This window comes from Trichosurus vulpecula, chromosome 2 (assembly GCF_011100635.1).
Source record: "Trichosurus vulpecula isolate mTriVul1 chromosome 2, mTriVul1.pri, whole genome shotgun sequence".
Classification (NCBI taxonomy): Eukaryota; Metazoa; Chordata; class Mammalia; order Diprotodontia; family Phalangeridae; genus Trichosurus; species Trichosurus vulpecula.
This window is the reverse complement of record NC_050574.1, coordinates 6,919,656-6,932,925: the sequence shown is the minus strand read 5'-3', so window position 1 is coordinate 6,932,925 and position 13,270 is coordinate 6,919,656.

Sequence of the window (13,270 nt, the reverse complement as noted above, 5' to 3'; positions counted from 1 at the left end):
TGAGAGATATTACAAAGGCAGAAACAATAAGACTTCTCACAAGGTTGAATTGGAGGTGTGAATGTGTGAGAGACGAAGAGATGATGAAGAGGGAACATGGATTCTAGGTTCTGAGGTCAGACGATTGGAAGGGTGGTGCCCTGCATAGCAATAGGAAAGTAAGAAGAGGGAAAGGTTGGGGGAAAGATAATGAATTTAGTTTTGGACATCCTGGGAAAACCAGGAGAAACGTTGTCACCAGGGCAGCTAGGTGACACAGTGGGTAGAGTGCTGGCCCTGGAGTCAGGAGGACCTGAATTCAAATTTAGCCTCACACACTAGCCGTGTGATCTTGGGCAAGTCACTTAACCCTGATTACCACTGGGGGGTGGGGAGTATTGTCACCAAACCCTAGAGAGAAGAGAATATCAAGGAAAGGGGGATGATTGTGTCATGGCTGCATTTAGGGTTAGGTGAAGGATGAGCACTGAGGAAAAACCAGTGCAGTAGCAATTAAGAGATGATTGGTAACTGCAGAGAGCAGTTTGAGCTGAACAATGATACTGGAAGCTGGAGTTTAGAGTCTGGAAGAGAGTAAGAGGGAAAAGGTTGGAAACACCACTCAGAGATGAACCTCTCCAGGCGTTTGTGATGAATGGAAAGAAAGACAGACAGACAGAAAGACAGACTCTATCTAGTGGGTGTGAATGGACCACATGAGGCTGTTTTCATTGTTTTATTTGTGGCCGCATGGAAGGAGCCAGTGAACAATCAGAGAATGAAAATTAGAGAAAAATTGGGGATGACATTGAAGGGAAGAAGCTGGGAGAGAAGATGGGATGGACTGGGCCGATTTCTGCATGTAAAGGTGTTTGCCTTTGCAACTAGAGGGCCACTTCTTCATGTGACACCAGGACAAAGAGGATAAGAAGGCATCTGATTTATACAAGATAGGAGATGAGAAAATTCTTGGGAAGTATCCAACAATTTTAGAAAAATAGGAGGCCAAATCAGCTGAGAGTGTTGGGGAAGCAAATCAAATAAGAGAAGGAATGAAAAGGTCTGGAAAAGCTGCTGCAGTGACTGGGATAGGAAGTCAGTTAGGGAGATGTAAAAAAAATTCCTTGGCACAGTGAGCGCCCTGCTGAGATCATGTAATCTAAATTTGTAGTGAACCAGACAGCCCTGTTTCCTAATTTTTGCTATCTCTATTCAACCCCATGTGGGTAGGAATGAAGTCCATTGCCTTCCTGGAAGTAGTAACCCTGGGCTGAGACCTAACAGAAGTCTCGAACAGAGGTACTGTGACCCAGGTAGAAAGTGTCGGAGGCTGGATTTGAACCCAAGTCTTCCTGACTCAAGCCATAGTGCTCTGTCCACTGTGCCACCTGGCTGTCTTATGGTGGAAAATAATTTTGTACCATACAGGAAGCTTCAAATAGGGAGAAGAATGGATAAGAGACTTTTAAGATAGTGTTCCAGCTAGTCATCTGGGATTGGTCTAGATGGAAGACAAGGTGGGTGAGAAGTGGAGTCATACCATTTCAATGATCAGTTATTAGTGTTGATTCCATTCCCTTCCACCACTAAGGACTGAAGAAGGGGCAAAGAGGAAAGATCAGAGGGTATCATGGAGACAACCTAATTAATTCTTATAATAAAATGTGCATGGGAAGAATGCCCCTGTAGAAACAGGAGGGTAGCAGAATTCATTAAAAAGCAGAACCAGACCACATGTTGTATATGTAAAAGAACCTTGGCATAAAGATTCACAAAGCATTAAAAATGTAAGAACGGTATTCTGCAATGCCTTTTGGAACCATGCTCCTAGACTCATTCAGCTCTGTGCCCTTTGATCCTATGACATCCACTAAACTCTAGACCCATATATTAAAGAGATCATAGAAAGAGGAAAAATTTGTGTAAATTTGCATTTACACAATACAAAATTACAGCTGCTGTTTGTTGTCGTGGCAAAGATCTGGAAACAAAGATGATGCCCATGATTGGGAAATGACTGAAGAAATGATGATCTAAGAAGATAATGGAAAATTATTGAGCCATAAGAATGGTGAAAGGCAGTGTTGGAGAAACCCATGAAGAACTCTCTGAACTGATGTAGGGAGAAGTGAAGTGAGTAGAACCAAAAGAAGAGTTTATTCTTTAGCAACATTGATCCATGCAATGAACAAATATACTCCAGAGCAGGAGTTCCTCCCCAACATTTTTTTTTTCAGAATTCCTTACAGGAACAAATGTAAATTATGTAGCGAAGCTCCCTACTGATTTAATACACTACTCATATATTTTTAAAATTTATGCATTTTTATTTTATGAATGAGGAATTTTTTAAATGAGAATGGCCTTGAAAACTTTTGCCCCCAAAGTTACAAATTAATACTTTCATTTCCCTGTGTAATTACATGTAATTTTATTCCACTTTCTATTATAAAATTTTAATATGAGACTTTCTGGAAGATTTTTTAAAAAAACACTATTTTACAAGAACATTACCTCCAAGACTTCAATGTCAATTTATTTATTTTAAAGACTTTTGTTGAATAGGAATGGAATTTTTAATCAGATAAATTACCACTTGGAAGATGTCCAACTTAATGTAATACATGAAATTCATTTCTAAGTTGAACTTCATTGCAGTATTTTGTTCATAACTCAGAAACACCATCTTCAGTTTGGAACTGCATCAAGTTAATTTAATAATCATAACAAAAAGAATAATAAATAATATTTATACAATGCCTGTTATGTGCCAGTTACTGGGCCACCTGGTTTAGAGACATGATCTCATTTGATCCTCACAAAAATGCTTAAGGGTAATCTCCATTTTACCACTGAGGCAACAGAATCAGGCAGAGGTTATGACTTGCTCAGGGTCATGGTGCTAGCAAGTGTTGGAGATGGCACTTGAACTTGGGTCTTCCTTACTGCTAAGTCCAGTTTTCTTTTCAATTTGCTACTACCTATCTTTGGATTTTTGACTAGATTACAGAGAAAATGCTCTATCATACATTGGACAAGGTAGAAAATTGGGGGTGGGGGTGGAATTTTATGAGCTGTCTTGTTGAAAGATGGAAATCGATATTTGTTTTTAGCCCTCAAACTGGTCAACAAAATGAATGACTAGTAGCTGTATAAAAGATGTATTTTTCTATTGGCTAATGACAAGTAGTACATTAAGTGGATAAAAACAACCTTTATAAGGAAAGACCTGTCAGACCTAACTTTCTTCTGTCTGCTACTAGCACACTGGCTACACTCTCTCAGAAACTCTATGGAATGACTGGCCTGTGTTGCCCAGCTGTTTCCTTGAAAATCCAAACGATGGAAGAATAGTAACATAAACAGAAAATAAATTCAAATCAGAAAGTAACCTTAACATTGCAATGAGAAGCAACCTAATGTCTGTTTTTGTAGAATGTGTGTGATGATCCATGATACTTCTAAAATATTTTCAAAAAGCCTGTCATCTACACTGGAAGAACACAAACATTTATAACATCCGGATATAGTAATTGTAGCACTAATGAGATAAGATTACAAGGTAACCTTGGAATGAGGCAACTACTCCAGTACAGTGTACAGAAAGCAAATGGGAGCTTGTGCATTTCTCTGACCATCCACTGACAATTGATTTGCACTTGTATGTAAAACCTTTCTAATACTTTGGAAACAATTTGATGTCAGGTTGAGAAATTGAAAGAATGTTTTGTACTTTTGTACTGTTGCAGCTTGATAAACTGCATGAACACCAAAAACCATTGTACACCATGACATTTTGGAATCAATGAAGATAAATTTTAGAAAATACATGGATAATGGCTGTCCTAAAGAAGTGATGTGCCAAAACAGAATGTGTTACAATTCAAGACAATTAAAAAATGTTAAAAAAAATAAAAAGGTTTGGAAGTCATGTTTTAGTCCCACACAAGGAAACAGAAAAAATTACTTTGAGGGATTCACTAGGGAAATCATTATACTTGGTAACTTAATAGATAATTAAATATTATGGATGTTTATTATATGTGCAGAAAAGAGCAAAATAGCCATTGTTCTTAATAGAATATAAGAAAAGTTGCATGTAACATTGAATATTATTACATGACAGTTAAAAAAGAAGAAACCTATTTCTCAACAGTGCGTGGAATGTATAAAGAATGACCATATGATAGTGCATCAAAACTGATAAGTACAAAAAAGCAAGACCACCAGAAATTGAAAAAATAAGTAAAAGAAAAGGCATTTGGAGAAAATATTGAAAGTGCAATGAAGAAAAGCCATCTAGTGCTGTGGAAGGAGTATAAATAATCATAGCATTTGAGTTCCACATACAGGGATATGGTCAGGTCACTTAGCCATTCCGAGCTCATGACCTGAGCTGTGAAGGCAGGACATGTAGGTTATGATGCCCTTAGAGACTTTCCAAGGGATCTGGTGATTGCTGCAAGGAAAATAGAGAATTTCCTCCTACTTTCTTTGTTTGAATGATTTTAGGTCTTTCACTCAGTCATTCAAAGTTCATGGTCTGAGTTGTGAAGTGTAATGAGAATCCTACCCTGACTATGTCCTAGGTCTGTTGTGAAGATGCAATGTTATTGTAGGTGAAGCTCTTTGTAAATTAAATCATATGGTAGATGTGAGGTAATGGCATTTTCAAATGATTGAATCTGCCTCTTCTGGTTTGAAAATTCTTTTTGACTGGGAAAATAGAATATAGATCAGTTTCCTTTCCGCCATTGGAGGGAAGATGATATATTTATCAGTGTGTGTGTGTTTGTGTAATATGTTTGTTTCTGCAGATTCAGTGACCAGGTTTGAGGTGAAGGAGAATACTACAAACTCAAACATTTCTGTGGAAGAATCTGGCCAGCTACAATCCATGAGTGATAGTCCCTATGACTTTAATATGAAAGACATCCCTGATATCAGGGTAGACAAAAATCTAAACAATCTCTGTGAATTTAATGAACTTGGAAAGAGCTTCACACAGTATTCAATCCAAAATCACTGCAAGAAAATGACCCCAAGGAATGAATGTTTTCACTACGGTAGAGATAGGAAATGCTCTACTGAACAGGCAGAACTTATTCAATCCTATGAGAAAACTCTTAGTAAACAAGAGAAAGTGACCTTCAGCTTGAGTTCAGACCTCACTGGACATCAGAAAAGTTACACTGGCAAAAAGCTTTATATATGTAGCAAAGGAAGAAAAGCCTTTCAGTGAGAACTCTAAGCCATCAGAAAATTCACACTCAAAATAAACCTGATGAATGCAATGAAAGTGGAGCAACCTTAACCAATCACCCATCTCTTCCTTACCATTCTAGATTTCATACTGGAAGGAAGACACATGCATGTAATCAGTATGGGAAGGCCTTTCATTGGAATTCAGATCTTGGTAGACATGAGAAGATTCATACTGGAGAGAAGCCTTATAAATGTAATGAATGTGAGAAGGCCTTTTGCTATAGATCACAGCTTATTGGCCATCAGAGAATTCACACTGGAGAAAAACCTTATGAATGTAATGAATATGGGAAGGCCTTCTGCTACAAATCAGTCCTTATTGGCCATCAGAGAATTCACAGTGAAGAGAAACCTTATGAATGTAAAAAAAAGTGGAAATAATTTCTGATGGAGCATCAGTCTTGTTATGCACGAGAGAATTCACACCGGTGAGAAACCTTATGAATGTAATCAATGTGGAAAGACTTTCCACCAGAACTGCAATCTTGCTGTACATCAGAGAATCCACACTGAAAAGAAACTATCTTGCTGCACATCAGAGAATGCACACAGGAGAGAAACCTTATGAATGTAATCAGTGTGGAAAAGCTTTCACTCAGCGCGCCAATCTTTCTCTACAAAAGAGAATCCACACAAAAAACAATCTTTATGGATGTTAATCAGTATGAAAATGATTCCCCATAGAAGATTCTGGGAAGATGGCAGAGTAGATCAGAAAACCCCAAGCTCTCAAGATTTTTTCCCACGAAAGAGATGAAGTAGAGCCTCAGGATGAATATTGAGTAGTAAAAATAAATAAGAGTAGGTGCAGAATGGGGGCTCCTCCTTGGATAATCAGAGAAGATCTGAAGAAAAGTCCCAGGATGAGGTTTGGTCCCTGTGAAGAGTAAACACCCCCAGGCCAGATCTTGGGTCTGCTTAAACAACAAGAGACAAGTCCTGGGGTTAGCTCGGTTGGGAGGCTGCCTCAGCCCCAGATGCAGGAACTTTTACCCGCAGGACGGTGAGGGGTGTTGGGTTCCTGAGCTGGGGAAGCTCAGAGCAGGGAACTTCTGCTGACGAGGAACACCAGACTCAGTTGTGCTGCAGCAATGAGGAAGGGGTGAGAAGCAACCAGCACATAACAGGTGAGTACAGAAGTGGTGGGGCAGGGAGGCTGCTGGCTATGGGCATTTCTGGGAGGGTGGATGGCTTGGTTCCAGTTCCAGGCCCCGGGGGGAGAACTGAAGGAAGATCTGAAGCCGGAGGCACCATACCCCAGGACTAGAGGTGATTATAAAAAGTAAGTTACTGTGTAGCCTAACATCTCACACTATAGACTAGGGTTATCCAACCGTAGGTTTTTATTGAAACAATAGACAATATACTTTGATTTGCCATTTTAGTGAGAGCTCTGCCATAGCTCTCAGCTTCGGTTACTGAAGCACGTATGTAAATTTCTATGCTTGTATGCAGGGCCGCATAAATTGCACTGGGGCTGCATTTTGGCCGCATTTTACACAGCCCTGCTGTAGACCAAAATTAGTTACTAATGAATTTGTAAGTTAGATATTAAAAATAACCTCAAATAAGTTAAAGGAGCCATGAAGAGACATTTCTGAATAGTGGGAGAGTTCATTACCAAGCAAGGGACAGAGAAGATCACAGAAAAAAAAAATGGTCAATTTTCATCACAAAAACACCCAAAGCTTCTAAAGTTTAAAGGCAAGCAATTAACTGGGAAAAGATATATGCAGCAAGTTTCCCTCATAAAAGCCTCATGTCCAAGGTATATAAAGGAAATCCTGATTATATGCGCCTATGTAAAGAATGGCTGAACAAATTTTGGCATATGAATGACGGAACACAAATATGCTGTGAAAAGACACATGGAAGCTTCAGCGACACCTTGGAAGAGTTGTATGAACTCCTGCAGACTGCAGGATGTCATGACATTGGTGATAATCACAACATTGGGAAGGCTGCCAACTTTGAAAGACGTCCTATCTCTGATTATTGGAACGATCAACTGCCGTAGCAGGGGAGGTTCAAATATTTGGGCAGCCTAGCTCGGGATCAGAGGTGATGGATACAAAGTGTACATTGAAAAGTACATTCTGGGAAGTGGACAGCATGAGAATTGATTTTGCTTGATTATGCTTTCATTACCATTGGTTTTTTGTCAGTTTTGGGTAGGAGAGAATAGTAGTTTGAGGAGGACCAACAATAGGATTTTTTCCCTCAATTTCCACCCACCAAAAAATAACTAAGGAAGTTGATGGATTTTAATAATATATGCAATAGAACAGAAGGAAGTCCAGAAGGAATGAGGATAGCTTTGAAAGTGCCGTGTTGAATTTTTTAATTACTGAAAAGGAAAACTCACACTATGCATATTAGAACTTTTTCCATGTGCGATCCTTTTTGTTTTATGGTGTATAAAATCTTCATTTTTTCATGTTTGCCAATTTCAAAATAAAAAATTTAAATGTCGATCATCTCCTTCACCAATTTTGAAGACGGGCCAACAAATGGCAAACTTATCTTAACAACTTTCTCTTTTTAACACTAAGGAACGTGTTTTCTGGCCTCAGGACTTTGCATGACTTCCTCTCCTTTTAGTTCTCATCTGTTGGCAATGGCTCCCACACAGGAGTGTTGGTTCTCTCCATATTTTGCATATAAATGGCTTTTCTTGAAGATTTTCCAGGTAATACTTGATATATATCCACCACTCTACGATGTCTCTTCTAATTTGACCTTTGTTTATTTTTTGGTTTTGCTATTGTTCACTCTCAGACCCCATTTGGGGTTTTTCTTGGCAGAGATCCTAGAGTGGTTTGCCATTTTCTTCTCTAGATTATTTTCCAGATGAGGAAACTGAGGCAAACAGGGTGAAGTGACTTGCCCAGGTCACACAGGTAGGAAGTGGCTGAGGCTGCATTTGAACTCCCAGTGATGCACCAAGACAAGTGCCCACCTGTGTTTTCTTCGTTTTTTTTTCCTTAATTAGCATGAATGTCACGTGCCTCCTCCCCCCCCCCCACCCCCCTTAAACCGAGGAGAGACAACAGAGACCACACCATTCCTGCGTTGCCCACCTACCCTCCAGGGGGTTGGCACCATAGTCATTCTCACTAACCCATGCAGGGTCCAGGGGTCTTCTGGCGCCACGGCGGGGGCGGGGCTGAGGTGGAGGAGGGGATTTCTCACCTGGAAGCCAGAGCCGCGCCTGCGCACTGACTCCTCCTGCACTTAGCTCCCCCACCATACTCTCGCCCTCTCCGCCCCCAGCACAAAGGGCGGAACAAACCATCCAGACCCTTGGGAAGTTGCGCATGCGCACTTCAACATTCCCAGCATGTCCCGGGGCTCTGCGGCGGTCCCAGGAGGAGGGGCTGAGGTGAGTGACGTCAAGGTGCAGACTCCCTCCCTCCCCGCACCTGGTGGCCGCGTGCTGAGCCGCGAGGCCCTGGAGGGCGTCGGGTTCTTTCAGCTCGTTCGTTCGTTCAAAAGAGCACCAAAGGGTGCCTGGGGCGCTGCGTCCAAGGCCCCTTCTGCCGCATAAATGCCAGCTGTCCCCGTGGCCCTCGTTCTCACGGCCATACTATACCTGGAACTGACGAGGATTTTCAAGTCAGAAGGAATTGAGCAGCCCCTTGTCTAGCCCCTGTCTGCAGCCCTGCCTCCCCTCCCTGCCATACAACCCTGGCACGCTGCTCCCCCTCCTCCGGGCCTGGCAGCCCCTCTGCTCACCACTCACGGGCACTGTGGCAGCAGCCTCCTTTGGGGTCTCCCTGCCTCCAGTCTCTTCCCTGCGCACCCAGGGTGCCCTGTCTCCTGACTGGGGGGATTCCTGCTGTATTTCAAATCGCTGACTTTACATGGCCCAGGCGGGGAGAGAACAGAATCCCATCTTCCCCGGCAAGAACTGCTGGTAGGGATCTACATCCTTCTGCACTTCTGGCCCCAGCTCCTGGATTTCTGTGCATTCTCTCCAGTTGTCTGCAACTTTGACCACTTCGAAGCCTCCAGGGTCGCGTCCAATTTTTAGCCCAGGCAACAGTCAGCCTCATTTTAATTCCAGTAAAGTGTCCCTACTTTTTAAAGGGTAATACATTAACACCTTGTCTTACCTGATTACATCCTGTGACTATATCAGCCTAGCGGGGGAGTTCAATTATCTACCCCTTACACAACTAAATATAGATTGTATGCAAGATCAGTAAGTACAGTCCTGAGGGTGACACTAACAATTGGGAAAAATCCGTAAATGACAGTTGATCTGGGTTTTGATGGACCTTGGGGTTGCAAGCAAGGTAGGTGAGGAAGGAATGCATTTAGTCAGGACTGACGGCTCATGCAAAGGCAGGGCACACAGGGGGATGGCAGGTTGTGTGTATGGGGAATAGACCAGTTTGGCTAGAATGTAGAGTGCAGGAGGGGAGGTGATGTGTCACTGCCCTGGAAGGCTGGGCTGGAGTCCAACAGTGAGGGATTTTACATACAAAACACAGAAAAGAGCTTGGACAGTTTGTAATTTTTAAAGACTTTTAAAAATTAAATTAAAAACTTACATTAAGAAGAGAAAAAGAAACATTATAAACTTAAATACAAAATAAGAAAAATAAAAGCACTGCCATTTGCACAGCAGAATATGAGGATTCAAAATATACATTAACAAATTTTATGTCAAGAAAGCCTATATAATAAATACTATGCATTGTGTTGGGAGCTGTCCCTCTTTGCTTTCTTGTAAGTTTCCTTTTGTTCTCTGCTGTTCATTTTTTACTTTTTTCTACTCTCCCCCCTTCTTCTAACTGCCCCCCTGCAGAAGATTAGCCAGAGATACATACACACACGTGTACACACGCACACGAACAAACACATATATACATACACACATATACATACACACACATATACATATATATACCTAAATCCATATATACGCACAAAGATGTGTATGTATGTATGTATATGTACACCCATCCATCCATCCACACACACATATATATGTGTGTATATATACTTAGATATCTATAATCATACTCATATATAGACACATTCATATATATCTATGGAAGACCATATTATACCTCTTTATCATCTGTTTCTCTGAAGGTGGATAACCTCTTCCTTCATAAGTCCAAGCCTTTCCATATTTTCCCAAGGCCACCAGCTGGTCATTTCCTATACCACTGCAATATTCTAACCATATATTAACTAAATATATTTTGAATTTTTAATATAGTCCAAAATGACGTTGATAAATATGGCTGACACATAGTGTAGTTTCCCTGTTTTTCTCTTTTGATTAAATCTATTTTAGCCTTAACTTTGTATAAGATCATGATTACAACCCTGCTCCTTTTCCCTTAACAAACTCTATTCCTGATATTTATTTTATATTTGCACATATTCCTTATTTCCTATACCTTCTGACTCCTCTACTTTACTTCTACCTACAGTACCTTGCCATCCTATTACTCCAAGGATCTGCCCCTTATCCTCCCATTCCCATTAATCTTCTAAATCCCCCTTTATCGTATTCCCTCACCCTCCCCAAGCTTGGACTTTAGGTGAGGGGGGAGGATGGAGTGGAGAGTGTGGTGGAGAAAGCGGCCCAGAGAGTGGGGAAGGAGAGTGAACATGGCTGGCCGGAGCCCTTTCCTTAAAATGGAAGTTCTGGGAGAAACTGACCGATCAGAACATGGCCACAGTGGGGAGAGAGACCTTCCAGGCTGAGAAGGCTGATGGGGATGGTGGATCAAGAAGTCTGGTGTATGGTGGAGAGAGAAGTCTAGGGAGTTAGGAGGAGAGCCTGGAGAGGAGTTAAGGAGAGGGAAGAGCTGAGGATGACTTCTGGCTTGGGAAGCTGTGACTGGAATGATGCAATTCTGAAAGAAAACCAGACAGGGCCCGAGGCTGCTGCTTTCCTTCCTGGGATACCTGTCAGGCCAAGCTCAACTTGTGGCTGCTGAAGGGCCTTCAAAGAGAAACACTGTTAGAGCAAGTAAAATATCACGAGGGAGGATCACATCCATCCCAGGCTGGCCATGCTCTTTCCAAGCTGTGAGGAAATGATGCTTCAAGAGTCTGTGCCTTTGCTCCTGATGGCGCTTTGCCAGCATCACCAGCCCCATCACTCCTGTCTCTTACACAAGTATTTAGTGAACAGCTCTGGCTGATGAACCCCGGCACTGTCCAGCCCTGTAGGGGTGAACCTCTGGGAACATACTCAGGAGGTGCTCAGAGCGTGGGCATCCACATCAGGCCACAGTTGCGGGGGGGCATCTACGACGATGAATTCCGTCTTCATTGTCTCATTCAGGATGCTCTAGAACGCCAGCACCCATGCTGGGTATTAGGAAGACAGAGACAGAAATCAGAAAGTGTCAGTGGAAGGAAATCCCTGCTTCTTGGGAAGGAGAGCTTGGCATCAAAACTGCAGTGTGTCACAAATCATGGACAGCTCTTCCAGGTCTAATATTTTATTAATAAACCTCAGGCAAAATTTTAATTTAAAAAAATTACCATCTCTTATGATGCTGGCATTGTAGAGGAGGCTAATCCTGAATGAGTGGTATGAATATAGTCTCCCCTAATATTCTAAGCTCCCTAAACCTGCTCTAACTCATGACCTCCCCTGTTTTTCTTGAGAAGAGCTGAGGGACCAGATTGGGCTGGAACTGGGGCCAGGAGTTGGAGGGTCACTGCTGCCAAATATCTACCTACAGTAATGCAGAAATTAACAGGGTAAAAACCACGGTTTTATGAATATGCTCAAGCACAGGTTCAGGCCTCAGAGAAAATGCAAACCATCTCGAGGATTCTGCCCAGGCTTTTTAGCGGCAAAATTCCATCAGAGTGACAGAGAAATCCTTCATTTCAATATTGCAGTCTTGTGCATTCCCCTTAGGCCATAGAATGTCAAGAAAAGATAGCCCTGTAATCCCATACCTCCTTCAATGTCATAAAAGTTGAACACACTTCCTTAAACAGATCATAATCTCTTCCTAAGGAAACAATCCTGCTCAAACAAACTGTAGGTAAATTAAGTCAGGTTACAGATTATGCTACAGTTAATAAGCTGTATTGAGAAGGATTTACATTGTAGCCAGGGAGTCAGGAACAGTTGAGATTCTTCCTCCAATTTCTTCTCGAAGGAATACTTTATGTTCTCAGTGAATATTTACATTTCATGAGACAAGTTTTGGCCAGAAGAGGTTAATATTAACCAAAAGTTGTAAGGGAAATAAAAGGACATTTGAAAATTCCCGAAGTGATAATAAGTTACATTTATATAGTGCCTACTATGTGCCAGGCACAGTGCCAAGAGCTTTACTATTATAATCTCATCTGAGCCTCGAAACAACCCTGGGAGATGAGTTATTATTATTATTATATATTATTATATTATCCCCATTTTACAGATGAGGAAATGGAGGAACACAGGTAAAGTGACTTGTCCAGGGTAACACAGCTAGTACGTGTCTGAAGCCAGATTTGAACATAGGTCTTGCTGACTCCTGGTCCAGCACTCTATCTCCTGTGCCACCTAGATCCCCTTAATAGATGAAAAGAAGGATGATGAGGGGATACTTCCAGACTTTAAAGTCTTTTGTAAAAGAGCAGTCATCAGAACCATCTGGAATTACTTAAAACACAGAGAGCCAGATAAGTGGAAAAGACTAGACAAGGAAACTTCAGTGTATGATAAGGTAGAAAGCACATATTTCCTAGGGAAAATCTTCTGATTTGCTAAAATCTGCTGGGAAAGCAGGAAAACAGTCTGTTCCAAAGTAGGCTTAGACCAACACCTTCCACCACACTCTACAATACATTCAAAATGTATATGCATCCTTAATATTCAAGGTCATACTATAAAAACGTGAGAAGAGAAACAGATCGCAAAGCTCTCCCAGACACAGGAAGGAGATGTGACTTTAGCCAAACAGGAGCCAGAGGCCAGGACAAAAGACAGAAGGGTCCCTGTGATTAGTTGGCACTGAAAAGCTCCTGAACAGACACCATGGAGGGATCT